The 10,893-nt window shown below is 43.3% G+C and overlaps 1 non-coding gene across 1 annotated transcript; it reads left to right on the forward strand.

The window, feature by feature from the left end:
• The first annotated feature begins 127 nt into the window (after positions 1 to 127).
• LOC119174200 (uncharacterized) lies at positions 128 to 7,173 on the forward strand. The gene is made up of 4 exons (XR_012894456.1): positions 128 to 568; positions 655 to 868; positions 1,305 to 1,499; positions 1,558 to 7,173. It is a non-coding gene; the product is annotated as an uncharacterized LOC119174200 (transcript).
• The last annotated feature ends 3,720 nt before the right edge of the window (positions 7,174 to 10,893 follow it).

Below are 10,893 nucleotides of genomic sequence, written 5' to 3' on the forward strand. Positions count from 1 at the left end.
TATTGCTGTTGAAAAATAGTTTGATAAACTTATTATTTGGCATTCAAATCCCCCATAAATAAAAAAGTTACGCCAATTTTGAGGCCATTGTTGAGCTTGTTGGCTCGTTGCACGCAGCAGCGCGGCCATGGAGGCCTCCGTGAGCGCGGCAGACGTCGAAAACAATTTTTTTCGGCTTTTGTGACGTGATAAATGCCAAGAAAAAAACGTTTTCTTTTTTAGGTTGCGTTCACTGACCACTTGCGGTGAGCTATTGTAAACAAACGTATGTTTGGTATGTTTGCGGCCGCAGGACTGTGGTAGCGTGGTCGTTCTGTGGCGTGGGTCGGTGTTCTGGCAAGTGTTCTGTGGGTCGGTCAATCTAGCGTGTAGAGCAAGTGGTGGTCAGAGCGCATTCAAGTTTTACACATAGACGAGCGCATAGCGGTCACCGCCACATATTAGCAAGATGGAACCGCAGAAGAAACGGAAAAAGCGCGGAAGGTATAAAAAGTATCTGAATCCAAGCAGTGTATGCAGTGTGCCCAGATCAACAGACTCATCAGCTAGGCTGCGGCTCGCTAAAACTGTAAGTAAACTTCTTTAATTGTCTCGACTCTATCAGATTATCGGCAAAAAATGTCCTTGTTAAATCTCAATAATCTTGCCGCGCAGGAATCCATAAAGGATGGCTCACACAATAAAAGTTCGGATGAAGGTCCGCTGGATTCGCGGCCGCCCGTCGGTCAAGCGGAGTACACGGTACCGCAAAATGCGACATCGATGGCCGCTGCGGTGTTGGCGGCGGACAGTGCTGTGCAGCATGCGAATAATGACGACGATGGGCAGCGATTCCGATGGAGCGAGCAGCCTATGTTCTAGAACGCTGGTACGTAGATGGATGCCTTCGTCTCAAATATTGTACGCAGTGCGTTGAATGTAACAAGTACGTACGTTTGTGTTGGTGCGTGCACGCGTGCTGGAAAGTGCACCTACAAACATAATTTCCTAAAGCATTGGCTTAATGATTTCGAGAATGCGTGCTCAATTTAATTAAGAGGCACAGTTAAATTTAATTAGAGAAACTGTTGAGCCTCATTTACCACAACGTTACGATTGAAATCTTGGGTCCTTTTCTTGGAGCTGGTTTTCCTAGAAAAAGAAGCACGCGCGGGGGGGGGGGGGGGGCGCAACATTTGTTTTACAGAGAGTTACAGTATATATCCTTTAGTCGTGTAAAAATTTGCAAGAGACAAATATGTTTTTAGTATATTCTTTGCTATTTATTTTTATGATTTATCTAAATGCATTTTTTTTTTGTCTAGACATCTCCGCAGCCAGCCATTCCGGGTGATCGAAGTGAACGACAGAGAGATCTGCAAGATATAGATGATGGAGGTGATTACAGTGGAGACTGTGCCGCCACTGTGTATGATCCATGTGGTGCAAATCATTTCATCAGTGATGATGACAACACAGATTTTGGCAGTTGTGATGACACAACTGACCCTACAACAATGGTATGCTTCCACATAATAATTGTATTCATGTAAACCTTACAATGAATTTTTTCTGCAGGGCACTCAACATGATACTGTGGACAGCGTGACTCGGGGCGTGTTTCTATCTGAATGTAACAGTGAAGTGTGTGATGTGGCTGATGGCATAGACAGTGAGGGACCTTTCAATGGAAACTTGTCAACCGATGCCGACACAAACAGGACACAACTTGGAGATTTGTTTCAGGAGGTCCTGAATGAAAAGATTGTCGTTTCAAAAGGCGAGATGCTTTTGATGATATTTAAACATGCCATAAAAAGTAATTTGTCTTTTACAGCAATGGTGAGTTTGATTGAAATGGTCAACATGTTTTTTGAACGACCTGTTCTGCCACATTCACGATACCAGCTTGGCAAGCTTTTTTCAGAGCATGGCACCGAGATGAGTTTTCATTTCATTTGTGGTAAATGTTCGACAGTGCACGAGGTCGCACAATCCTATGCTCAGTCGAGTCATTGTCAAAAATGTGGCTGGGCTCTAGCTTCCTCAGTAAACAGCGAATCATTTTTTGTCCTATTGGATGTCCCCTCTCAACTTCGAAAGGTTTTAAAGAATTGCAGCTTTCTTGACCTGACAAAGCCCTTAAGTCAAAGCAGTAACCTTTCTGATATTTGTGATGGAGAATTATATCGCAAATTTGTTTCTGCTACAGTAGACGAAGGGCACAGGATTAGCTTTACATTAAATGCAGATGGCACACCACTATTTTCATCCAGCAACACTTCAATTTGGCCTATACAGCTACTGGTGAATGAGGTGCCCATTATGCAAAGAGGGGACAAACTTGTGTTGGCTGCTCTTTGGTTTGGAAAGAAAAAGCCAGATATGAGCATTTTTCTTGATGTGTTTGTAGAGAAAATGGAAGGTTTGGCACAGAATGGCTTTGTTCTTGATCATGAAGGACAGCCGAAGCTGTTCAAGGCTTATTGCATTTGCTGTGCAGTTGATTCAGTGGCAAGAGCCCCCATGCAAGGGGTCATGCAATTTAATGCATACTATGGGTGTAACTGGTGTCTGCAAAAGGGGGAACGCATTGCAGGCACTACCAGGTACCCAGTAGAGAAGAATGAGCCACCAGAGCGTTCTGAACAAGAAATTATGGAAGATGCAGAAACTGCATTGCAACAGGATCATTCTGAAAGAGGAGTGAAGACAGTTTCTCCACTTCTAAACTTGCCACATTTTGATATAGTCTGGGGTTTTGTCCCCGATTATATGCATAGTATTTTGTTGGGAGTGGCGAGGCAGTTTTTAGAGATGTGGATGGCTGATGCACAGTGTGATTTCTATATTGGGAAGCATCAAAGAACGATTGATGAAAGGCTGACAGCACTGGCTCCTCCTAGAGAAGTGCGCCGGTTGCCAAGAGCAACAAAAGAAAGAAAGTGGTGGAAGGCCAAGGAGTTTGAGAATTGGGTGCTCTTCTACAGCCTGCCAGTGCTGCAAGGAATTTTGAATAAATCTTGCATCAGTCACTGGGCTTGCCTTGTTGAGGTGCTTCACATTCTGCTGTCACGTAACATAAGTTTGTCACACTTTCAGCGAGCAGAAGAACTCCTTTTGGAGTTTCACGTCATGGCAGAAGCCATATATGGGAAAAAATGCATGACATTTAACCTACATCAACTTGTGCACATTGCAAAAAGTGTCAAGCACTGGGGCCCACTGTGGGCGCATTCGGCATTCCCGTTTGAAGCTGGCAATGGCGCATTAAAGTCCATGGTAAAAGCTGCAAATGGCGTACCACACCAAATTTGTAGAGCACATCAAGTTGAGGACTTGATCGACAAGCTATCAAGCATAACAACAGACAGGAGAGTGCTTGACTACTGTATGTCGCTCGACAAAAGAGCCACACAGAAGACAGTTGTTGCTGAAGACATTCGCCTTTTTGGTAGGGGTGTCCCATACAGAAGTGATGCTTCTACAGATCTTGTGCAGTACACCCGTATGCTTATGAAAGGGACAGTATACACGAGCCATAACTACTCGTCAAAAAAAAAGACTAACAGTTCTGTCGTACGCCTTGCTGACCAATCATATGCGGTTATAGAAACAATTCTTATGAAACAAGGCGAAGTGTACATTGCAGCCAGGCGCCTCCACTGCTCAGCAGTAAAATATAGCACCTTAGTGATGGAACATTTGGTGAAGGTTCAAAGAGAAGCAGCAACAACAACTCTTGTATCAGCATCAGAAATTTTCAGTGTTTGTGCACACATGCAAGTAGGCCCGAACATATTCATTTCACCCGTGCCTAGCTCGTTCACAATGTAAATTTTCAAATCTGGTGTGCAATTCTAATAGACCATTTTCAAGCACACCATCGCCACTAACAAGTGCGGAAGCACTCACGGGTAAAGTTGGTATGCCAGAGCAGCCAACGGCAAGAAGTATGCGGGCCTCACGCTTTACCGCTTGCGTCATTCCAGGACTTCTTAGAGACCTTGAATTTGGCTAGGTGCAACATATTACTGCGTAATTCAATTGCGAACTTCAGTGTTCAGCTGCGAGGGCTTCTCGACTATTTCCATCAGTCTCACTATAGGATTTTTTAAGTGGCTCAGAAGTGTCATCCCCCTTTTGTTTTCCTTTATGGCAAAAAATGAAATAAAATAGATACACTCTGTTGCCTATGAAACGCTCGAGCAGTCCTACATTTGGAACCAATGTCCACTGACACTGTCTACGAGTAGAATGTGAGGTTCTGATTTTGAAGAGTTCTATAGAAAGTATAGTCCGCATTTAATAAAATAAGATACAATCACTGAACGGCCGTGTGTGTTGCTTGCACCATATGTGATGATTTGATTTGTGGGGTTTAACGTCCCAAAACCACGATATGATTATGAGAGACGCCGTAGTGGAGGGCTTTGGAAATGTCGACCACCTGGGGTTCTTTAACGTGCACCCAAATCTGAGCACACGGGCCTACAACATTTCCGCCTCCATCGGAAATGCAGCCGCCGCAGCCGGGAATCGAACCCGCGACCTGCGGGTCAGCAGCAGAGTACCTTAGCCACTAGACCACCGCGGCGGGGCTTCCACCATATGTGTAACGAACGATACGTGTCTACTAACCTTCATTGGCACTATAACTACAAGTTGGGATTGTACTAGAGCAAATAAAAAGCAGGACAAAAAAGGGGATACAAATTCTCTTACATATATCAATTAATTCAAATATTTGTAGCTTCTTCATTATTCACGGGCAAAGTACATCCATATTTATCTTTCTTAGCCTTGCCAACCAATTTTTGCAGACAGATGCAACAATGCACAGGATCCCCTGCCTCTTTGAGGCAATCGATTTGTAGCTGGAAACTACTGCTCATTTTATGTGAGCAAGTTTTTTTTTTTGATGCCGTGTGTAGCATGACGTTACAATACCTCGTTTAGCAATATTCGAATGCTCTGACATGAAATTAAGACACTGGTTTCGATGAACCAGTCGTGCAACCTAAAATCAGGTACCAAGAAACAGCAAATTATCATAGCAAGGAACCTCACAAATAAATTCTAGTTCCGTTCCTTTTTAAACGCATTTAGAATGTGCTCACTTCTTTGCACAGTGCAAAGAAGTGAGCACTTGTGAATTAAAATAAAATAATCACTGTACCTAAACACTGTAAAACCTTTCTGCTGTTTTGTTAAACCCGATCATGGACAATTAATTGTTAATCGTTGAACAAGTAATCATTTATAATTATGGATTTGGTGTTCCAGCTCCCACTGCTCACGATAGCACGTTTTGACTTATGTATCGGCATGTGATCATTCATTCGCGTGCCGACTGTATCATTCCTTTAGCATTTAATGTGTAGATATACATGCAGGTGCGTTCAGACATGTATAGTATTTTGGATGTAATAGTCAACATTTGGGGATGCCTCTTAATTTTTCTTTTTTGTTCGGTGCTCCCACGGCACCAACGAGCAGCGGGTGATCGAAAACAGCTGGCGCGTTTGACCGATTCAACGTACACACTTTTCCCATAGTGCTTCCCATGCCTGCGAGGGCTCTGGGATTGCTTGAAAATGGTCTATTTGTTTTGCACTGAGGGGACTCGGCATGCTCATATGGTTCAGATGTGCTAAGGATATTTATGATTAAATTGACACTAGATAAAACTGGTATCCCATCTTGGTGAAGTGCTTATCCTTACCACTTTTTCTGTACAACTCGAGAGCTCTCCTAACTGGTATGTGGCACATTATATGAGCATTCGAGTTTTTCTTTAGAAGGGCTTGTATGCTAATTGTCACTATGTGATTGCGTCATTGTAACTGTTGTATTATATGTTGTATATTCTTTTTTCAATGTGCATTTTATGAAATGCCATAATCAAGGAAGTTAAGACATTTGCTTAGGGAGCATAGGGACTCGGGTTTAAATCGCACTAATAGAGTGAAAATTTGTTGGTGTTTTTTTCATTTGTATTTTTATGATTGTCCTAAGTCACAAAGTGACATATACTCTTTTCTTCTTGTCCTTGCATATAATTGCTAGTGCTTGAAGTTCGGTAAAATTATGATTTCAGCACTGCTCATTGTCGCTATGTTATTGCAACATTGCAACTATCATATTGTATGTGCTATTTTTTTTAATATGCATTTTATTAAATACCATAATCAAGGAAAGAAAAATGGGTTTGTAGCCCACTGGTTAAAGGGGTCCTGACAAAATTTTGTGGCTGAGACAGCCTGCAAGGTCGATTCCCGTGAGCATTTGTATATCATCTGCAAAATATCAACTGCAAATATAGGTTGGAAGGTATTTTAAATCGATTTTGGAAGTTTGCATCTTGCCACTGACACCCTCGAAGGGAAACCTTTGAAGACCCCCTACTTCCCTTCAGTCACCATGCTGCAGTCAATAAAACAAGTTATGATGACATCATAGCTGCCTTTTTTGTTGCGTTTGTTATCGGAGTCTATACTTCTTGGCGGCTGCTTGGGAGTGCTTCGCTGTGGCACACGCTTTGAAAGTTTTGTGTTTGGCGACATTGCAGTCAGGTTTACTATTCGAAAGTAATTCTTGATGTGGACTGTACAGAAGTGTGTCACAGTTCTTTGTGCTGACTTGATCAAGAGCTGCATACTCTAGGTAGCGATAGTTGCCCCTGGTGGCTTCTCGTTTTTTGGAGCTCTTTCAAACTGATACTGAAAGTGGTCAATTGTCAGGGGCCTGTAATTATCTGTCCCGTGCTGCAGCAAATTATGTGTCGTGTCATGACTAACAGGCCCCCAGCAACACATTGCAGCTGAAAAATGCGAGGCCAATGTTTTTGTGTCAGTACCCCTTTAAGGCATTTGTTTAAAAGCATGGGGGCTCAGGTTTAAACTGCAGTAATTGAATGAAAATTTTTGTGTTATGTTCATTCGTATTTTTATAGGGAGGACTGTTTTAATTCTCTTGTTGTTCTGGCATACAATTGCTACTGCTTGAAGTTCAGTGAAAAATGATTTTGCCGACAACACCTTACTAGTATTGGTGATTGAGTTTCATTGCTCTGGAACCTTGATGTTGTATTGCAAGTGTTGTGAAAAAAATGCACCAAGATAGATACAAAGGGAGTGTCTGCTGCTTACTTTTGTTGTACTTTTTGTACTAATAAACGTTTGTGTGACCTGATTGTGTGCTTTTGTTATATACATGCCTGAAACTGCCTCCACTGCTTATGGCCTTTGAATATTAATTCGGTGTTATATGCCAAAAATTTGCACTGCTCTATTTTCAGCTGTACCATTTAGATTGATGTAACTGCCTTATGTTTGCAATAATTGTACCAAGAAACATTTTTTCAGAAAAAAGGTCTAATCTATTGTAGTGTCCTTGAATAAAACTAGCTGTAATCACATTCAAGCAAAAACATTTTTGCACTGCTCTCACTATCCCGAGGCACGCAAAGCTGTGAATAAAGTTCCCTGTAGTGCATGCATGACAAAAGGATATAATGCTGTTTTTCGCAAGAGTAGCTCCATGCACATGAGCTGTGTAACTTAGTTTGTCTTTGCGGAACTTACGTGGCTTTCAAAACTTTTAAAAAATGCCATTAGTGTCATTTGGCCTGCTAGTGCCCACGAAGAACTAAAATGCCGAAGGGGCGCTCAACGGACTGACTAAAAACCTAGTAGATTGTGTGGTGGGCCAAAAAGTTGTACAATATATGCTAAAAGAGACTTGACAAGCACAAAATGAGATAAAAGCCGAACGGTTCGATGGATTCTGACATATGTCCTTAAAACAACATTAATAATTAGCACTTTCAGGTCATCTTAGCAGTGGTATAATAGACCCTTGGAATTTTTTAACATTTTGCAAGTAAATGAACGGAACAGTTCAAAGCGACTCCAAGTTTCTGACCAAACTGTGCATGCGAATTTCCAAGGGAAGCTTATGGCCCAACTAAAAGCAACCATTTTTGATTGAACCATTTGGCATTTGCACATTATTCAAATGGCCTAGTTGAAAAAAAGCCCATTTGGTCCACTTGGAAATGAGTAAACCCACTTGAACCATTTTCAATTAAATTGTTTCACATGGCTGAGTTAGAAATGGAAATTTCATTTGACCCAAATGCAAGTGAACAAATCCAATTGAACCATTTGGCAATTCATTTTTTTTCAGTTGGCCCTGTTGCAAATCCCATTTGGCCCAATTGGGAGTGAGCATATCCAATTGGCAATCCAAATGACCCAATTGGAAGTAGGCAAACCATTTGAAAATTCCAATTGGTCTTCTTGGTTATACCATTTGATCCTAGTGGACCAATTGGCAATTCCAATTGTTCCAAATGGCCCAATTGGAGATTCCATTTGGCCCAATTGGAAGTAGATGAACCATTTGAAGATTCCAATTGGTCCTGCTGGTTATACGAATTGGTCCAATTGGAAATGACTATTTCCATTTGGACCCATTGATATTTCCAATTGGTTCCAATTGTTTTTTTAACTGGGGAGGACAAGTCTATGCCTACGGCCGAAGGCGTCCTTGAAAACCAGCCCGTTACGGTCTTACGGGATACAGGATGCGACTCGGTTATTGTGAGAAGGTCCCTTGTACCAGTCAGCAATCTGACGGGGAAAGTTTCCTCTGTGTGTCTTCTTGATCGAAGGGTACTGAAACTGCCGGAGGCAGACGTGCGAATTATTTCACCCTTTTTCTCAGGCAAGACTCGCGCGATCTGCATGGATGACCCACTGTATGACGTCGTTCTGGGAAACGTCCAAGGGGTCCGTGACGCCTCCGATCCTGATCAAGATTGGAAAAGACACCTACGTCCAGCTAGTCCGATGAAAATATCATCTAGGGTGGGAGCGGACGACGGATCGCTGACTGGATCTTATACTACAGATGCATTCACTTCGGTTGCGAGGCAATCAAAGGAAAACGAAGTCGCCGCGACAGTCGGACAGAGTTCTCGTCGCCTGCCGGTACCAACAATAAGTCCCCTGGATATGAGTGCACGTGACTTGCAGAAAAGTCAGAGGGATGACGCTAGCTTACAGAAATGCTTTGAGGCCGTCGATAAACCCATCCAGACCAGGTTTGCCGAGATTCTTTTCTTTACAAAAGAAGAAATTCTATACAGGAGGTACAAGCTCAGATCGAAGAGAGAAACTGAACAACTTGTTGTACCTACAGCCCTCCGCCATTGTGTAATGCAAATGGCTCATGAAGGAATTCTTGCGGGCCATCAGGGTATAAAACGCACAACAGACCGTATCCTCGAGGAGTTCTATTGGCCCGGGGTACTTTCTGACATCACACGATTTGTGAAATCGTGCGACACGTGCCAGAGAACTTTCCCAAAACACTTAGTTGGGCGAGTACCGTTGGGTAAAACCCCCGTCATTGATACACCGTTTAAGAGAGTGGCCATTGACATTGTGGGACCATTATCTCCCAAGTCAGAAAAAGGGAATAGATACGTTTTGACAATGGTGGACATGGCAACGCGGTATCCTGATGCGGTGGCGCTGCCAAGTATTGAAACAGAAAGGATCGCTGAAGCACTGTTGGAGATGTTCTCGCGAGTGGGGGTACCTCAGGAAATCATCAGCGACCGAGGCACGTCTTTTACGTCCCACCTAATGCGCGAATTCAGCAGGCTTCTATCCTTCACACAGTTGCCGACGACACCATATCATCCCATGGCAAATGGTCTTGTCGAGAGGTTCAATGGCACACTTAAACGAATGATAAGACGAATGTGTCAAGAGTGCCCGAAAAGTTGGGACCGGTACTTAGCGCCTTTACTTTTCGCCTATAGAGAAGTTCCGCAGTCAAGTTTGGGCTTCGCCCCGTTTGACTTACTGTATGGCCGTTACGTCAGAGGACCCATGTCAATATTGAAAGAAATGTGGACTGGTAATCATCTAGATGATGAGACGAAGACCTCGTACGGCTATGTAGTTGACCTGCGGAGACGTCTTGAAAACACTTGTCGTCTAGCCAAGGAGGAGCTGCAGAAAGCCAAACTTGTGCAGAAGAAGCACTATGACATGAAGACTAGACCACGGCGTTTAGCTGTTGGAGACAAGGTGCTGCTGCTACTCCCGTCGGACAACAACAAACTGATTCTAACATGGAAAGGGCCTTTCACAGTTCTAGAGAGGAAGAATGACGTGGATTACGTTATTGATTTAGGAACGCGAACATCTCTGTTTCACGTCAACCTCCTCAAAAAAATATCAAGAACGACCATCGGTACCACAGCCAACAAAAGAAGCGTCAGTCGCGTGTCTGGCTGATGATACTGAGCACGACGATCTACCATGCGTACCTTTTCAGCAAAAAGAATCTGCTGCCGATGTGAACATATCGGAAGCACACTCTACTAAACAGCGCACGCAGATCGCTAGAATACTGCATACCTACGAGAATGTATTCACCGACATTCCCGGCAGAACACATCTCACCCAGTGCAAGTTGAATGTCGCAACGGATACACCAGTGAACATACGGCCGTATCCACTACCGTTTGCTACCAAAGAGGCAGTTCAACAAGAAATTAGAAACATGCTGAAGCAAGGCATCATCGAGCCATCCGAGTCTCCCTACCAGTCGCCGATAGTAGTTGTCAAGAAAAAAGACGGGACAATACGTCTATGCATTGACTTCCGGCAACTCAACAAGATACTGCTGAACGACAATGAGCCCATACCTCGAGTTGATGTTATTTTTGGACAACTGGGGAAGGCACGATATTTTTCTAAGTTCGACTTTGCTAAAGGGTATTGGCAAGTCCCGATGCATGAAGAGTCCAAAGCAATGACAGCGTTTTCTACATCAGCAGGCCTTTATCAGTTTCGTTTCATGCCGTTTGGCATTAAAACCGCCCCAGCTGTC

This window comes from Rhipicephalus microplus, chromosome 3 (genome assembly GCF_043290135.1).
Source record: "Rhipicephalus microplus isolate Deutch F79 chromosome 3, USDA_Rmic, whole genome shotgun sequence".
Taxonomy (NCBI): domain Eukaryota; kingdom Metazoa; phylum Arthropoda; class Arachnida; order Ixodida; family Ixodidae; genus Rhipicephalus; species Rhipicephalus microplus.